We start from the raw sequence: 19,897 nt of genomic DNA, 5'->3' as shown, positions 1-19,897 counted from the left end.
GTTAAAGTAATGTGTTTTCAGCAGTGTTTTAAAGTGCTCTACTGTATTATGAAAAATTGTAAATGGTGGACGTGTATAGCAGAACAATGCTGGGATTCTGCCTTCCTCTGGAATAGCCTCGGAAACTTGAATATATTCTTGAGAATAGACTGGGCTGGTCTGCTGCAACTACAATCCTCATCAAGAAAAGCAGGAGTGGTGGCTCTGTGGCTAAGGATCTGCGCTGGTATCTGGAAGGTTGTCGGTTCAAATCCTGTTACTACCAGAAGGGATCCTACTCCACTGGGCCCTCGAGCAAGGCCCTTAACCTGAAAAAAGCTCCAAGGGGTGCTGTTCAATTGCTGCTCTGACCCCCAAAGGTCATGAGAAAAGAGTTTCCCTTTGGGGAATAGTAAAGTATATCAAAATGAAGGGTAAAATCACAATATCAGTGAATTTAAAATGGACTTTAATAAAGATCAGAGAAGCTACCAGATTAAGAAATGTATGCTTGGGCATTCTCAAGCAGAAAACAAGAACAACTCTGAGCATTATAAGAGTCTTTTTAAAATGCAATACCAGAATGTGCTGTAAAAGCACTGGAAATCATCAGCGAATGTCTTTACTCCATGAAGGAATGGTAACCCAAAGCTAGGGTTCAGGGTTTGCCTTTTCATTCATTCATATTTCCAGTCTGCATTCTCTATAGATGAGGGGTAATTTATGTTTAACTACGGTCAGACATTTTGGGGCCAACAAAATTCAGGGGAGCGGGCACTGATTATAGGGGCCAGAGCCCCTTGGCCCCTCAAATACTTTTGTCAAGTAATCGTAATGTCGTAACCCAACCAAAGTTGTACCTGAAACAGCCCATGAGTAACTCCAGCAACACAAGCCCATCTTCTAAATATGATGTCCTCCTGTGGCACTCATGAATTTAACAGATACGCAAGCTGTGACCACCAGGGTGCAATGCAACACCCCAAACCCCAGACACGCATCTCAGATATAAATAATAGGTTTATTAATAATAATACCTCACAAAAAGGCTTCAAAATGACCATATATAGTACATAACACAATCCTTCTTCTCTCTCTTTTGTCCTCTGTCTTCTCTTCCACACCTCCCAGGTGAGCGTTGTCTGTCCTCCATACCCGACTCCCACTTGCCTGGATGAGTTTGAGTGGCTCCTTTTATTTTGCACAAAGGAGTAATTCTGGTAACAGGGCATAGCCCGATGGAAGTACGTACTGGTCAATCAGAAGTCCCATAGAGAGCGTAACTTCCTGCAGCACCCTCTGGAGCCACCCACAGACCCCATTCACAGATCTGAATGGTTTCCAAAGCCCAGGGTTGCTGCCATCTAGCGGGTCAGGGGAGCATATAGCTGTAAGCTTCCCCCATCTCTCTACTACATTCTTGTATCAGTGTATGCGCCCAACAACACTGGCCTCTCAGCCGTTTAAGGGAGTGGGACCAATCCCGGCCTGGGACGCCAACCCATGCATGCTGTCCTTAAGAAAACCTAATTTTTTGCATGTCCATGCTGATTTGCTCAGATGTTTTTTATGCAAACTGGAATGCTGCTAATAGGCATACATTTTATTATTATTTTTTTATTGTCCCAGAGTGTATAACACAGAATATGGAGAACTTGCATGCCATACTCAGTGTAATCATCTAATTGCCTTGGATCAATTCAAATTGTAGCAAATGTGGTAGAATAAACTTCACAAATACAAAAATAAAGTTTTGGGGACCATCCCCGTATATTGTCGTCCAGACAATATGAGAAAATGCAGTGATTCAAAGTTTTGAAAGTACAATGAATGAATTTACTGATACAAAATGGCGGTTATATAGCAGAACAAAACATGTGACAGGGAAATGGTTGGCATTGCAGCAGGAACCGGAAACAATGTCATTCTGATGAGCCGGAAGTGAGGTGGTTTGTGGGTGCCGGAAGTGACGTCATAAAGGTTGGCCGGAAGTGACGTCATTGCGGCCATTTTGGAACCCTGAAGTTGCTGAATTATTTCTCTTCTTGTTTTCTGTTGATGAAAGAGAGTTCAGGTAAGTACCACGTGACAACCCCTTATCTCGCGATGTTTTACTCACCTTTAGGCTCTTTCACTGCCTCCTAATCGCACATGTGTGACACAAATTGTTGGAGAATTTGTAACAATCAACTGTTCCCAAGTTGAGTTACTAACACACCAAGGTTGAATTCTAGAACGTTCAAAAAGCTCGACCCCTTTAATTTACAGTGTGAAACAACCAAAATATATTTAGAATTCTAGAATGCATGTACCAATAACTACAAACACTGGAACATACAGTACATATCTATGGATACAGAAGTACAGTACAAGGTTTGAATAAAATCAAGTAAAATGAGTCTTGTTTTCTACTTTTCCACCAACCAAGGGATTAGTCTTCACTTTCATTACAAAATAGGACTGATCCCACCCATTCCTTTTGGACCTTCTTAACTCCATCTAATGCTGTTTTTTTTTTTTGTCTAGAGTTAGGGAACATCCAGTAAGTGTAATCTGTTATATTAGTTATCTAGAAGCTTCTCCATTCCACCTAGAACTCCACAACCACTTTGTAATACTTTGCAGTCCTTTGTAATCCTCACGACTAGTCCCAGCAGCCTATTTTCCAAACCTGTCTTCCCCAAGATGGAGGATCTCCTCTCTCTTCCTTCTTTTCCAGTTTTTCTTTTTTTCTCTCCCTTCCTCAGGATGATGAGCTTCCTGTTATACTTTCCATCAACATAAAAGTTCTTCCTGTGTTCACCTTATCTCTGGCAGTCTTTTTCAAACTAAAAGCTTAGCACAGAATTTGGATTTTCAGTAATCTCCTTTGTCACAATTTATTGCCATATATCTATATAATAAAACACTAATGTCTGTGTGTGTGTGCATGTGCAGTCCGTCAAGCAATTTGATTGATCAGTTTGGCTTTGGTCTGACTGGTCAACTTTACTGTGATTGCTCAGTCAGATGTGATCAAGACAGGAAGCGTCAGGTAAGGGAGGCTGTCACCCATGATTTTACTGAGGAAAGAAGTAGGAGGAACACTGAGAGTCACGTTCAAAGATGGGAAGTGCTTGCAAGAATACAAATGATGTTTTCATAAAAAGTAATGAGGGCCCATTTACAATTGGTGGAAGTGAAAAAATGGACAGGAGGCAAGAAACGCTCCTGAAAATGACAGAGTCTGAGAAGCAGGCGATCAAGAGAAACTCGGACACACATGGATACTGTGGAAAGAGAGAATGAATGCTGAGGGTACACGCAAGGCAACAGATATCAGATATTAAATATTTCTAAATGTATTCTATTGGCTATCTTCAACAGGTAACATAGCTAGTTCTTAATAAAAATGAACTAATGAGCTGCATTGTATAGATTTTTATTTTAATTAAAAACTTCTAAAATATTAATTTTATAAATATTTTTCTCACAAAAAAAAAACATTGATCAGAAGATTGGAACCTTCTTCCTGGTACTTACGACAGCCTCCTCTGACTAGCAGCTTTGTATTACTGTATATCTCAGCCAGGGTTAGGGTTAAAATGTATGTTTTATGTTTCTTTTCTTTATTCTCGATTCTTTTATTCAAGTTGATTATGTGCATCCTTCTTTGTTTTGATGTTGTCTATGCATATAAGTTGCCTTTGTTATGTTCCATATGTTTTGTGGGTGGTTCCCCAAGAGGCAGGGCCACCTGCCAGTCACCACTATCAACCGCCTCCCTGCCCACCCTATAACATGTGGAGGGTCTTCCACAGTTCCTGGCGGTTCATTTGCAATGCGCTATGAGTTGAGGAGTTTGGCTGAGGTCTACTGTGTTTTGTGATTTTGTCTGGATTCCTGGTCATTTTCTCCGATTTTTGACATCACCTTACATTGTGTATTGGGACTCATTTGCTTTCCTGACAGCATCTTTATGCCTTTTGTGTGCTTCACAAGTTCGTGGTGTAATACAGCATTTTGTGAGAAAAAACGTTTTATTTTATGAAGATCCTGGTAATTCCCCCATAGTGAATATTTTTGGAAGTGGTTTTGGGACCTACGTACATGCTTTGGAACGTCTAGTCATAACACTGTAAACCTTAGAGGACAATCGAGAGTCAATCCTGAGCCCAGAATAATGCCAGGCAAGTCCAGAGAAATGCAAAAATGAATGTTTATTGAGAAGAAGTAATCATACAAGAGTCGTTAGAGCAGAGGGAATACAAATGACATAATTATAAACCCTTTTGTCCTTCTGGTCTTTATTATAACAGGTAGTGGGGGCCTCACTGACCTCTGGGGTGGCCCGTTTCCTATTCCACCAGTTGAACACAACCAAACACACACTCCTCCTCACCAATTTAGATGTTATTGTCATATTCAGAGTAAAACATTTGTTATATCATGCAAAAGAATTCTTATTCTGTGCATCCTCCCAGCCACAAATAACACAAATAAAATCATAAAAAACACCTACAGTATATACGATTGTCCCTCATATCATCCATATATTTGATCTCAGAAGGGTCTTTAATCAGTTGTACCAATATAGTTGGGGGAAGGACCAACAGACAAAAGCCATTCACATACTTTATGGCTTTTGGGTAGAAATTGTCCTGAACTCTCGTTGTCCTGAGTTTTATGCTCCTATAACATCTGCATGGTGGCAAAAGTACAAATGAACTGCGTTGTGGATACCTAATCCCCTTCATGATATTGCTGGCTCTCCTGATAACCCTACTGTAATAGATGTTAGCCAGAGATGGTTCTCACCACCCACTGCAAAGTTTTGTGAGCCTACAAAAAGCAATTCCCAAACCAGACTGTAACAGCACCGGTCAGGATGCTCTCTATATCACACCTATAAAAATTGCTAAGGATTATTGCTGACATATCGAATTTCTATAGATACTGTTGGCATTTCTTAGCCAGCGGTTGGTTCTGAGAGACCAGATAAAAACCTCACTGATGTAAATGCCAAGGAACCTGAAGATGTTAACTCTGTCTCACCAATGTGCAGTGCTTTGTGCTGTTCCCTCCTCTTCCATATTTCTAGAATCATCTCCTTTGTCTTACTGACCTTGAGTAAGAGACTGATGACCTGGCACCGTGCCACCAGATCCATCCAAATAATTATACCACCAATGTCTGTGATATCACCAGCAAATTTGATGATACTGGTGTTTTCCTGGTTAGCAACACAGTCATAACTTAAAAAAAAAAGAGTACAGAGCCTAAGACTTAGTATTCAGCCCTGCAGAATCCCCATCTCTTTGATAACATTTTCTGGAGTCCAGTAGAAGCTTTTGAACCTTCAGCTGGTACAACCTATGGAGTCTGAAAACTCCTGGACCCCTCCACAAAGACCTCTCTGCAAGTGGCCCCATATGTCACTGCAATCCCGAATCCTTACCTATGATATGTCCGATAGTCTTAATGAGGAGGCTTTCCATCATCTCTGGAATACTTACCTTCATTAGACTGGCCATTTATTATGTTAGCATCCCTGACAGATGTTATCACTGATAGCCATTCCAGGAAAGGGTCCACGACACTGTTAACCGCAGCCCTGACCTTCTTACATAGGCCTACATAGCACAAAGTTCTTGAATGTGTTTGAGGAACACCCTGAAAGGGATTTTGGACTAGCCACAACTTTTCTGATGGACAGAAGGGTCTACATTTATGGACTGCATGCTTCACATCAGGCTACAGGCTTTCAATTAAAGTCTTGAGACCAAGATGGTCATAGTAAATGTTCACTCAGCTGTGCTATGAGGTGTGTTTGTACTTCTTCTTGTCACAGAAAAACTCCAACTATAATCAAGCCAAACCTTTCTGGCAGAAGCAGACACATTTCTTTCTGGAACATTGTGAAATTTAGTAGCATTTCCAGTGCCGCTGATTTTAACATGGGCTCCAGCTCCAGAGGCAGAAATACAGACCCATGATGTCCATGATCTACTGTAGTATTTCCAATGAATATGAGATTCTTTTGCATGCATTCCTCTTCTGAAGCCAAGCATACAGATGGTGTCAGAATTGCAATTTTCAGCACATTTGATCATATCACCACGTTCCAAGCAGTGTGCCTCTGTAAAAATCAGAGTAGCTGCCCAGTTTAAAGATTTAATGTCAGGACATTCTTGAAGTATGAAGAGTACTAGGATGTCTCTGAGTGTTATAAAAGTCCCTTTAAAATCAAACAGCAAAATGTGCTGTAAAACCATCAGTGAGCTTCTTTACTTCATGAAGGAATGGCATCCCAAACCTAGGATTTAGTGTTTGCCTTTTCATTCGTTCAATTTTCCCATTTGAAGTTTCTACAGATAATGTGTAAATTATATTTAATTACGGTCAAATACCTCTCAGGGGAGTTGGCACTCATTCAAGGGGGCAGAGCCACTTGATGCCCTTACTGTTTACAACGTCATTAATTAATCTGTCATAAAACTTGCGGACATGTTCACAGCATTGCACACTTTAGTGATATGGCAATTACAAAAACAAAAGGAGTTTTGAAAATATAACCAACACAGACACTTGAATAAAAGTAGAATTCAGTTTCACAGTTTTCAGACATTTTGAAAAAGACACATTGCATTCAGGCCCTGTGATGTGAGGTGAGACAGGATCCTGGTGTCTTGTCCAGAAATGCCACCTGCTTTGTGGCCCTTTGTAATGCTGATCTGGATTAAGCAGATCTGAGAATGTTTTTTTTCAATATTCTGAAAAATGTTTGATTATTTCAGACTGAGATTGAATGTTTTTAGAATAATACATTACATTGTTTTCCCCAACTTTGCTATTCCTGCAGAGTGTTGCAGAGAGCTTGAGCCTTTGGTGGTGCCAAGCATGTAGAAGGCTTCTGTACATTACAAGACACACTTGGGTACCCAAGCACATCGGGTAAATGTAGTCACCAATTAATTAAATCTGTACTCTCGTTGTCCTGAGTTTTATGCTCCTATAACATCTGCATGGTGGCAAAAGTACAAATGAACTGCGTTGTGGATACCTAATCTAATTCATGATATTGCTGGCCCTCCTGATAACCCTACTGTAATAGATCTTAGCCAGAGATGGTTCTCACCACCCACTGCAAAGTTTTGTGAGCCTACAAAAAGCAATTCTCAAACCAGACTGTAACAGCACCGGTCAGGATGCTCTCTATATCACACCTATAAAAATTGCTAAGGATTATTGCTGACATATCAAATTTCTATAGATACAGTTGGCATTTCTTAGCCAGCGGTTGGTTCTGAGAGACCAGATAAAAACTTCACTGATGTAAATGCCAAGGAACCTGAAGAGGATTGCCCAGGATTGGTTCCTGCCTTGTGCCCTGTGTTGGCTGGGATTGGCTCCAGCAGACCCCCGTGACCCTGTATTCGGATTCAGCGGGTTAGAAAATGGATGGATGGATGGATGTACGCCTTTGGGATGTGGTTGAAACCCAGAATACTAGGAAAATGGGTAACACTTTAGTTTAGGTACTTCAAAAACGCACCTTTTACTCTTTAATTATTATGTAACAAGACCTTAACATACACTTCTTTAGGGCTTTTTTAACACTTACAAAGCATCAGTAGAGCGTTAATTCATCCTGGCAATGGGATTTACTAATAAAACTTCATGTTGGAGTGGTCTGAGGTTGCTTAACAGAGACACACTCCTCTTGTGTTATTTAGTAAATGACCTGTGAGCCCTTCATATTAACAAGGAATTTATGCCACATGGTACGGAGTTGAATAACCCATCTACTGATGTTTTATAAGTGTCATCAAGACCAAAAGAAGCCTGTATTAAGGTATTGATCCATAAAGGGTAATGAGTAATACATGAATTTGTATAGTACCTGAAGTGTTACCAGAAAATGTATAAATAGCATGCTGGACTAAGGCTGAACTGAAATTCAAACCCAGGACACTGGAGCTGTGCAGCAAGTGCTGCCTTAAAAAACCAGCAGGCCCATGGTATAAAATGAATCACATTGATATATATTATAAAGTTTTCAAACAAATTTGCAGTATTATTACTTTTCATTATATTCCATAAAACCTTCCCCTGATAACCAATAATGTTACCTCACAGTGGATATGTACAGTAGAAGCATTTCTAAAACTTTTTACATCGGTCCATTTAGAATATTACCCTTAAAAGAAAGCCTGCAACATAATGTTTTGGAAGAAGTGTCATGCTCTAATAATTTTATTTAATGCTTCAAATAATAAAAAAAAAATATACAGCCAGAGTTTAGAGTATAGATCACTTTGCACAGGGCCAATTAGACTGTTGCTTGGTTTGCTCCATTTGCAGTACAGACTTTCATGGACAGCTCCTTGCTCTTCTGGTGCCATGGAATATTTTGCTCTTCAGCAGTTTACTTCTGTGACATAAGTTCTGCCAAAAAAGACGCAAAAATCATTATGAATATTGTATTGATTTTTTTTAAATGAATGTCTTAAAATTGCTAATCAGCATTATACAATGTTGAAAACATGTCTCCCCACTTTCTGATTTCCTTTATTATTGCAAAGCTTTGCCTTTACAAAGATATACCAAACTAACTGCACTGTATGACAAAGTAATTGTCCTTTTACATTTAGTAAATGGTTGTGTCTCTTTTAGCTGCAATGACTACAGCCAAACACTTTCTATATAACTCAACATCAATCTTTTACAGTCCTGTGGAGACGTTTTAGCCCACTCTTTATTGTAGAACTGCTTTATTTCAGACACACTGACATGTTTTTTAACCACAAACTACTCATTTCAGGTTCTGCGACTACAACTACAGCACACCGAGTTTAGTTCTAGGCTTGGACTAGTCCAGGCCAAAACTCCAGTTTTACTTCCTTTTCAGCAAATCTAAAGTGGATTTGCATTTGTATTTTGGATCATTGTCGAGCTGCGTGACCCAACTACTCATCTGCTTTTACTTACAGTCAGATCACTGGCCATGTATCAGAAAATTCAAAGAATGTATGGCTCCTTCAATTATCCAGGCAGAAAGGCATGCCCACATCATCACACTACTCTCACTACATCATCACACTATTTTCACCACAACTGAGTGCTAGAACGATGGCCTACAATTATTTAGTACACTCTGACACTCAGAGTAGTTTAAAAAATCGAAAGACAGCTTAGGAGAAGGACCTTGGAGTCATAGTGGACTCACCATTACCCACATCCAGTGTACAGCAGTGCTCAAGAAAGCAAACAGGATGTGAGATTATACAGTATACAACACAGTGTGCAGTACATCGAGGACAAGTCAAAAGAAATTAAGCTTAAGTAATGTAATGCACTAGTGTGGACTCATCTGGAGTGCTGTGTTTAGTTTTGGTCTCCATATTAGAAAAAAGACAAAAATAAGCCAAAGAAAGTCCAGAAAAGAGCAACTAGGCTGATTGCGGGACAGAGAGGTATGAACTATGAGCAGAGATTAAGGGAGTTGAAACTTTTAAATTTAATCAAACACAGATTAAGGGCAGGCTTGGTCGAAGTGTCTAAAATATGAAAAGGACTTAGTATAGTAGACCCCAGTTGCTACTTCAAAATAAATTCTGCAACAAGAACATGGGGACAGTTGTTAACCTGTTAAAGGCAGCTTGTGTATCAATGTTATTAAGTTTTTCTTCACACAAAGAACCATAGACATATGGAATAAATTACTAAATAGTGTGGTGGAGAGCTAAGCTTTAGGGACCTGCAAATCTTGACTTAATGTTACTTTGGACATTCTCGATGAGCGGGATGAATGAAGCTGTTGGGCTGAATGGCCAGATCTCATCTCAATTTTCCAATATTCTAAAGTGTACTGTTGAATTAAGCAACAGATTCATACAGTGGCTGCAGTTCTGTGATATATACTGGAGTGGCAAGACAAGCGCCAAGTCCTTGGGCATATCTTCACATTTACTGGTCAGTCTACATCCCTATTCTCACCTATAATCACAAGCTGATCACTGGTAACCAAAAGAATGACAGCACGTATTAAAGCCAAGATAGATGTGCCTGTTCCATTTCAAATGGATTATGTGCAGTTCAACACATATTTATTTATTGATAATGTAATAATGTGCTCAAATTATCACTAGTTTGTGGTGTTGAATGCACTTGGCTTGAAAGCGCTATATCAAGATTTGTCTATTCTATTCACAGTGTTCAACTATGACCACTGACTTTCATTTTAAAAGCTTTGTGTATCAAATGTATTTGGTGGAAAGTGAGTTATGCTTATTTACTGGCAATTTTCACTATAAGAAAATGGTAATGCTTAAAATGTTATGTCATATAACAGTAGTACTGTACATAAAAAACACAGGCATAAGCTACTATCCGAAAAGAATGTCTTTGAACTGTGAACTCAAGTGTGTTCCTTGTCTACAACGATCTGTGTAAATGTAGGATGACACGAAATGTGAGACATGCAAGAAATGTTGAACACGTTATAGTGCTAATGACAAAATTTTGACATGAAGTGTATAATGTGTGAAGACTAAAGTCCAAATATCAAATAAACACTTGAAATGCCTGTGTTCCAAATAACGATATATTATTTACCCTCTACAACTCTAGGCACCTCACACCCAGATAAACACACTTGAGCTGGGAGAACTCTTTGTCCGACTTGAGCTGCGGCGGTGGAGAGATGGGATAGCAGGCTGCTTGTGCTGATCAACACATTGCAACACAAAAGACGCTAATGGAGAGGTGCAAAGGAATTTAAGGTGGACCGGGATTACATGTTTTTTCGTAGGCTTCAGGGTTTCTATTGTTAAGGAAAAAATGAAGCAATTCAGGGGGCTGCATCTTAAAAAACAGCAAATAGCTGCAAAAACTGATCACTAATCAGGAAAACATTAGAATAAAAACCTGCAGCCACAGTAATTCTCCAGGACCAGAGTTGGAGACCCCTTCTCTAAACAACACAAAATAATTATTTTATGGCTCCTACCCAATATTCATGAGGACAGTTCTAGATTCTATAGATGCCACCACACTTAAAAAGTGACCTCAACAGCCAAACATTTATTGGGATGTTTTGTATTTTTACAGTGTAATGATCTCTTAAACTCAAGTCTGCTTAAGAGATGTTAAATGCAAAGCATGATGAGATACTTGGGCCTTTGCACCAGCAGTGGTCTTGTTGCATCTTCAGAGAAACTCATGTCCAAAGTCACTGTGATACAGGACATGAAACATGTCAAATATAAGTGGATCATTCAAATACTTCAGGGGCTACTGTTACACAAATATTAGCTAAGAAGGATAAACATGATAAATATCATTGTAATAAAAAGCAGAAAGGCAAACTCCATTATTAGCTTAGAATGCAACCTCAAAAGGAAGAAAAAAAAATAAAATACCACGTACCAAAATTGTTTCATTTGTGCTTATGTCAACAAAAAATATCACATCCTTTATCTTGCTTGGCGCGTCTGTATCTAAATCTGATTTCTGATAGCTTTGAGTTAATCCCAACACCAATTTGTCCCCTTTTGGCATTGGGGAATTTTTCCATTGTAGCATCTGAAAGCAAATAAATATACTGAATTACTTGAACAACATAATTTTAAAAATAACTAAAAATAAAACAAATACTCAACAGCCTGTCAATATAAGATAAAGGTGCTGCTCTTTAAGTGTTGAATAGTTGTGCCTAAAAGAGCTAGAATTTAGACATTTAACACCTGCTCTGCCACAAAAGAAGGGGGTCCTAGTGATCAGTGTGGCTACCTGTCTCCTCTGGGAACTCCGGTTTCCCTTTCACATCCTAAAGACGTGCATATTACACAGATTGGACATAAACACGGCTCTGCTTAACAATGCAAGTTTCCGAGGCAAATAAAAAATATACCAATCTTTCATTTTTTTTGGAAAAAATTGCAACAGTCTTACTTTTCAAAATAAGGAGGCTGTATTTACTAAAAAAGGAATACAACACTAAATCTCCTAGTAATGGTACAGTGAGATGCATTGTATTAAGTCCCTTGTAGATTTTAGCTTCTGCAAACACAGGTGAAGCCAGCGGGAAGTCTCCTTGGAAATTCACTTTTGTTTGGTTGCTTTTGTTATGAGTGTGTGTGTGTACTGGAGGGAACAGTGTATTTTAGTTGTGAAGCTGCATATTTATACAAATGTCTTCAAGTTGACACGTGTGGGATTAGAGAAAACATATCTCATTTTGAATGGTTCCTCAAAAAGTGCAATTCAATAATTGGAGAAAAACTGGCACCCTGCCTTGTTGTGTGAGTAGTACGCCGAAACCAAGAAATGCTTCTTTTTGTAATTCATAGCTTGAACCTGAAATTGTGGATCATACAGAGAGAAGTCCTCACAAGTTCATGCAGCAATTATCATAACAGACAAGTGGGGCATGAAGGTCAGGTCAGTGTATACTCTGTGATTGTGAACCATCCAATAGAATGCAGGTTTGGAGTGCGTTGTCATCTATTTTACCACCAGCTTTTTTGTCTAAAGGCAACAATTTGCTAAATCAGTGGTTCTCAAGTTGAGTCCTAGGGGACCCTCAGTTTCACAACCAGTGAGTCATTTCAGTTCTAATTTATCTCAATGCCTAATAAGGTGTGTTTTTTCCTCTCTCATTCTGCACAAAGAAAAGCACTTTAGATTGAGATTTACATTTTTTATGAAATTTTTAGGAAATAGTACTGACTTTTTTGCCTTTTTAAATCCTTGACTCTCAGTCTGGTCATTTTCTTATTAATTTACCTTTTTGACTGCCTTGATTGTATTCTACTAATGATACTTAATGAGCAGCAGAGTAGACACCAGGCCAAACAGCAATGAAGGCTGAAAGGCTGAAGCTACGTGAACATCAGACCCACTAGTGTGGCTCATTGGCAAATGACAACTAAAACAACCAGAACACAAGGAAATGGAGAAATAAAAATTATGGGGAAGAGGATAATGAAAATCTTAGAAACAAAATAAAAAAAAACACACACACACACAAAATTATCTCCAAGTAGCATAAACAGAAAGTTAGCAAACCCAGTTTTATAATTTCTGGATTGACACGAAAATGCAGAAACATTGAAGTAAAAGCTTACTAAATAATGAAGGGGTCCAATTTAAAGTCGAAACCTGCGCCTTGAACTGAACTTGAAAGCCTCTGAGCTACAGCATATCCCGCTAACAACAGGGGCAAAGCTGCAATCTGCCCTGAACACAGATATTTTACTGTTGGATGTGAAAGTGTCAAAGTGATCTCTTATCAAAACAGGAATTTATAGAGCGAATGATCAGGCTGTGCTTTTGCTTTTTAGAGCTGATTCAATTACAGAGAAAATACACTTTCAGACAGATAGCAGTTTGATAGACTGGGGTCAGCTGCAGGGACACGCATGCAAAATCACAAATCACACAGAAACAGGAACCTTTAAAAGCTTTGGTAACTTACTGGATCATCGCTTCACTACCTGGATGAGTTTTCTATCTTGCAGATCATTGATGGCGTATGTTAGGGCTGATGGAGACACCTGTGAATTCTTTTAATTTCCAGAAGGAAACGAATGGAGTCAAATGATTAAAGAAATGTACCATGCTTGCATTCTGCCTTTAATAGGCTTCAATATTGTTATTTCAAGTTCAAAGACTATAATGTCAGTTATATTCAATTTAAACTAATTGTGTTATCAAACTATCTCATTATGCAATTACAAAGTGCACAGCCATACACATAACCAAATAAATTTTTGTCCTTGCCATTAAACATGCTGATGCCCTGCTTGTGCAACGTCTCTTTAAGAAAATATTCTTTTTTGTTTTATCTCCATGCTAGTTTTTAAAAATAAAAGTAGGTCTTCTCTTTAGATCTTGCTTTCTTTATAGTACTACCTAGTTATTGCTAAGAATCTTGTTTGAACATCTTCCAGTCATATCTTCTTAATTAGTTTGCTTTGGTAGAAGTGTGACATGAAGCAGCTGTCTTACTGCAGTACAGAGAAACAAACAAAAAAAAAAGAACTTGTACTGGAGGTTTCACTATATCTGACACTATAGCAATTAGATATGTTACATAAAAATTTGACTGAAATAATTATTTTAGGTATAGTAACAATTTACAAACAGCATAAAGATGAAAGACGCCTCACGCCTGGACAAACTTGTTAAGAAGGCAGGCTCCATTGTAGAATTAAAGTTGGACAGTTTAACATCTGTGGCAGAGCGACGGACACTAAGCAAACTCCTGTCAATCATGAAGAATCCACTGCATCCACTGAACAGTGTCATCTCCAGACAGAGGAGTAGCTTCAGTGACAGACTTTTGTCACTGTCCTGCTCCACTGACAGACTGAGGAGATCGTTCCTACCCTACACTATGCGACTCTTCAATTCCACCCAGGGGAGTAAATGCGAACATTAATTTTATTTTAATTCTTTTCATTTTTATTACTATTTAATTTAATATTGTTTTTTTTGTATCAGTATACTGCTGCTGGATTATCTGAATTTCCCCTTGGGATTAATAAAGTATCTATCTATCTATCTATCTATCTATCTATCTATCTATCTATCTAATTTGGTAATAGAATAAACTGATATAAGGTGCACTAATTTGAACACTATTGGCAGGCATCAAAGTTGTTAGGAATGTATTTAAGTGTTCCAGCCATGGCTTTAACTACAGTAAAACAGAATTTTATGAAATATATGACATGGTCATCATGACATTATATACAACAGCAATAAGTGATAATGCCATAAAATACAAAATAATATGAGAATGTATAGAATGTACACATTTGCAGCAGAAGAGCTCCTTAAAAGTAAACATAAGCTCTGTCGGGCAGATGGGTTTGGAGATCTGAGGTAAATCATAAGCCGGGACCGGCTGGAGTGACTGTACTCAGAAAGATGTTATTTACATGCCAAGTAATTCCTGTCACAATAGTAATAATTGAAAGAGATGTTTATAACCAGGTGAGTATGGTCTTTAATTATATTGTCTCCTTGCTTCCTGACCTGAGATGCTCAATATACATGCTCATTTTTAGGCTTGCAATTTTTCTGTTGTCTGAACAGCATGCTGCAGGTTACATTTCAAATGAGCAGAGAGATGGCCAAACTAGATATGGCATGTGGCTGTGCTGTCATCTTACTGCAGTGATGATATTATAGGAGTCAAAAAGCAATCATTTGATAATGGCATGCAGGATTTGTATGATGAGAAAACATGTTTAATGAACCTCTATAAAAAGTAGCAACGGTCATTTCAGTTTTGTTATTAGGTTATCCTGTCAAAAATACTTCATATAATAATTTTTTCCCTATAAGTAGGCCTTCCTCTTTTCCTCTTGCCTGGTAGCTCTATCTTTAACATCCTTCTCCCAATATACTCTGCATCTCTCCTCTGCACATGTCTAACCCTTATGCAGTCTCACCTCTCTGACTTTGTCTCTCAACCTTCCAACCTGAGCTGATCCTCAACTGTACTCGTTCCTAATCCTGCCCATCCTCATCACACTCAGTGCAAATCTTAGCATCTTTAACTCTGCCACCTCCAGCTCTGTCTCCTGCTTTCTGGTCAGTGCCACCGTCTCCAACCTATATAACATAGCTGGTCTCAATACTGTCCTGTAGACCTTCCCTTTCACTCTTGCTGATACCCGTCTGTAACAAATTACTCCTGACACTCTTCTCCACCCATTCCACCCTGCCTGCACTCTCTTCTTCACCTCTCTTCCTCACTCCCCATTACTCTGTACTGTTGATTCCAAGTATTTAAACTCATCCACCTTTGCCAACTCTACTCCTTGCATCCTCACCATTTCACTGACCCTCCTCTCATTCACACACATGTATTCTGTCTTGTTCCTACTGACCTTCATTCCTCTCCTCTCCAGAGTATATCTACACCTTTCCAGGGCCGCCTCCAACCTGCTCCCTACTATCGCTACAGATCACAATGTCATCAGCAAACATCATAGTCCATGGGGACTCCTGTCTAATTTCGTCTGTCAACCTGTCCATCACCATTGCAAATAAGAAAGGGCTCAGAGCCAATTTCTGATGTAATCCCACCACTACCTTAAGTGCATCTGTCACTCCTACTGCAGACCTCACCACTATCACATTTTCCTCTTACATATCCTGTACAACTCTTACATACTTCTCTGCCACTCCCGACTTCCTCATACAATACCATAGCTCCTCTCGAGGCACCCAGTCATATGCTTTCTCCAGGTCCACAAAGATGCAATGCAATTTCTTCTGGCCTTCTCTATACTTCTCCATCAACACCCCCAGAGCAAACATTGTATCTGTGGTGCTCTTTCTTGGCATGAAACCATACTGCTGCTCACTAATCATCACCTCGCTTGTTAACCTAACTTCCACTACTTTTTCCCATAACTTCATGCTGTGGTCATCAATTTTATCCCCCTGTAGTTAATACAGCTCTGCACATCCCTCTTATTCTTAAAAATCAGTACCAATACACTTCTTCTTAACTCCTCAGGCATCCTCTCATTTTCACGATTCCATTAAACAATCTGATTAAAAACTCTATTGCCATCTCTCCTAAACACCTCCATGCTTTCTCAGGTATGTCATCTGGACCAATGGCTTTTCCATTCTTCATCCTCTTCATAGCTGTCCTTACTTCCTCCTTGCTAATCCGTTGCACTTCCTGATTCACTATCTCCATATCATCCAGCCTTCTCTCTCTCCCACTCTATGCATCCCAACAATTAATAGAAGGAAGTAAATCAAGTAGACTGGATAAACTGTGAAGAGGACATCAAGATCCTTTTGTATCAAGATGAGGGAGCCATGGTGATTCTTAGATACATGACAAGGTTTATGATTCGCCCCAGTTACTTTACCTCAGAGAAGGTATGTAATTTTAAAAGAACTTAAACTCTACCGGCACTAAGTGTTGCCAGTGATGTATGTAAATGCATCACAGATGATGTAATACTTCATATTTCACAATTATTTTGATCTTGTTGGATTTGTTTTCAGTAAATGTTACTTACAATTAATTAGTCAAAGTTCAAGACAATTTTAGGACCTGCAATAGGAATATTATTTTAGAAACACTGTACTATTCATCGAATTAAATTAGAAAAATGATACAGAAAATTAGAACGACTTAAAAGGGGGAATAGATATTTAGAGTGTCTCTGAAGCGAAAAGTAGTAAAAGATCACTGAAGAAAAATAAAGATTTAATTTAACTATATATATATATATATATATATATATATATATATATATATATATATATATATTGTCAGAGATGTATCGGGGACACTGCCCGGCCGGGACGCCTGGACAGTCCGACAATACTTCTCCTCGGCCACGAGAGGGCAGCCGCTCGGGTCTATGTGGGGGCACAGAGACGGAGCTGGGATGCCCGTGTGAGGATGTGGCCACCGCCAGGGGGCGCCCGGTCAGTTGGGGAGTCCTGGATGGCAACATTTCCGCCATACCAGGAAGAGCTCCCGGAAGCGGTTCTAAGACGACCCGGAGTGCTTCCAGGGGCTTTCCTGACACTTCCGCCACACCAGGAAGAGACGTCAAGGGGAGCACCTGGGACTCATCCGGGTCCTGATAAAAGGAGCCGCCTCCTTCCAGACAGAGAGCCAGAGTTGGGAGGAAGGAGACGAAGCTTGTGAGGAGGAGGTCCAAGAGAAAGAAAGAGGGAAAGAAGAAAAGAAAGAAGAAGAAGAAAGGAAAGAGTTGGTGAAAGAAGAGGAGAAAGAAGAAGAGGAAAGAGTTGGTGAAAGAAGAAGAAAGGAAAGAGTTGATGAGAGAAGGCATTGTGGTGCAGTAAAGTAAAAATAAATAGCGTGTTTCATACATCCTGGTGTCGGTCTGTCTGTGTTGGGGGTACGGTTTCCACAATATATATATTTAAGTCTACGTGAAGATGCATGTATTAGGGACCATAACTGCAAGAGCACTGCCATAGTACAGAACGGGATTTGGATCATTTGACACTTTATGGGAAGTACATTGGTAATGGTAACACTGCCAGTGACAACTGTGCAACTTCAATAAGGGTGCTATGCTACAATACAATGAATGGAGCCCCAGAAACTGGATCCAATATAGGTACTGGGCAGTTTGGGATGATATTTCTACTAAGTAACAGCAGGGACACTCAACACAGTATATGTGGAGTCCTGTTATCTCATTTCAAAAGGGTTCAGGACCGCAGGGACATCTGACACCACTAGGGGAATCTCTACAAAGATGGCCTCAAGAGTTCCCAATGGCATTTCTTTCTCAAGAAATTGTCTCAGTGCCTACCCCATATTTAGTTACCAATCCTGCTTAAAAGGCCTTCCGGTGACCAGTCCATTGAGTTTAAAGTCAGGTAGAAGAAAATGGCAAGCACTCATCTGAGAGGAGGAGGAGAAGGGGTAAGCAGGAGGAGACTAGTGCAAGTGGGTAAGGGCGCTAGGTACCCCACCACTACTAATGCTACTCGGGGCTTCAATTTTCTCACAGGTAGGCTCAGATTGTTGTATTCTTTTGTCATTTTATTTTTTTTAATATATCTCCTAATACCTGTGTCTCTGCATTATCTTATACTTTTGTAAAAAATAACTTTTCTTTTTATATGTTGACCTCCTTGACTCATTTTTATGTTTGGGGCCTGCACAAAGGCATGGCTTACAGGCTACAATATCTTAAAAACATCTAGCACAATCTTCTGTTGGGTTCTTAATACTTTCAAAGCAGGGGCCAACAAAAGTCATCATCAAGAGGTAGAAGGCCAAAAATCAAATAAAGCCACCTAGTATGTTTTATTTCATTTTACCCATTAGATAGCATAAAAGATCACAAGATAAAGTTGAATGCTATGGTATGAAATACCAGCAGGTGTCCTTAGAATATGTCTTGTGTATTGTTGCAAACTCTAATTCTACACTGTCAGATGAGGACTTTGTGCTGCCAGAAAAAAGTGACAATGAGAGTGCTACTAAAAAACAGCAGACGTATTGAAAAACAGTGTAACTTAGCATTGGAAGCTACTGGTTGCCTTGAATGGTACCACACTCTTCAAAATGATCATATACAGAGTGTTCATAAAGTTGTTATATTTCCACAATTATAGCAATAAAACAGAATGTTGACATTTTTCCAATGAAATAAGTGTTTTTTGGTTTGAAAACAATTTAGCATATAGCCATTGCAATGGAAAAAAATCAGTTTTAAAAAAGTAAAAAAACCCATTGGAATCGTAGTTACAAAGTTCAGATTAAACAAAACTTAAACTCAGTACAATGACATCAGAAACTGTAAAGTTTTTACATACTGTAAATTGCATCAAGCTTTGCAGGATCTAATCCTTCTTTTTGGTCTGCATAATTCGCTCTTTTACTTTTGCCACCTCTAAGGTTACTTCTCAACAGAGTAGCCATATCAAATACCCCAAGCAAAAGGGTCCTGGCCATAGCAGTTGGAGAATTTGCTTGAGTGGCTGCCTTCCACACCATGGCGTCACAAAATACATTTGATCCTTTGTACACTTCCACCTGGAACAATGAAAACAGAAATTACAAAAGTTAGAACTATTTCAGCACTGCAATCAGAATGATACAGATTAGAGTTTCTTGGGTTATTCTTGCTTTGTGTAACTCATGCCCCCGACTCTCTTCTTAACATTGTCATTCATGACCTTGATGATATTTTGTTATTTATAGTATGTCTATCAGAACTGAACTCTACTGAACTATAGCCAATACGGTCATATGAAAAAGTTTGGGAACCCCTCTTAATTCTTTGGATTTTTGTTTATCATTGGCTGAGCTCTAAAAGTAGCAACTTCCTTTTAATAAATGACATGCCTTATGGAAACATTAGTATTTCAGCAGTGACATTAAATTTATTGGATTAACAGAAAA

At 39.1% G+C, this 19,897-nt stretch overlaps 1 long non-coding RNA gene across 2 annotated transcripts; it reads right to left on the bottom strand.

The window, feature by feature from the left end:
* Nucleotides 1–4,597: 4,597 nt before the first annotated feature.
* Nucleotides 4,598–19,523, bottom strand: LOC120521272. Of its 2 annotated transcripts, XR_005632080.1 has the most exons (4): nucleotides 19,309–19,523; nucleotides 11,389–11,544; nucleotides 7,285–8,406; nucleotides 4,598–4,964 (listed from the first exon to the last, which is right to left on the bottom strand). It is a non-coding gene; the product is annotated as an uncharacterized LOC120521272 (long non-coding RNA). The 2 variants fall into 2 exon arrangements; XR_005632079.1 differs by having other exon boundaries at nucleotides 4,598–8,406.
* Between the last annotated feature and the right edge of the window lie 374 nt (nucleotides 19,524–19,897).

This window comes from Polypterus senegalus, unplaced genomic scaffold (genome assembly GCF_016835505.1).
Source record: "Polypterus senegalus isolate Bchr_013 unplaced genomic scaffold, ASM1683550v1 scaffold_3022, whole genome shotgun sequence".
In the NCBI taxonomy this organism is placed as follows: domain Eukaryota; kingdom Metazoa; phylum Chordata; class Cladistia; order Polypteriformes; family Polypteridae; genus Polypterus; species Polypterus senegalus.
Note: the sequence above shows the minus strand (reverse complement) of the source record. Positions and strands in the feature narration are given on the sequence as shown.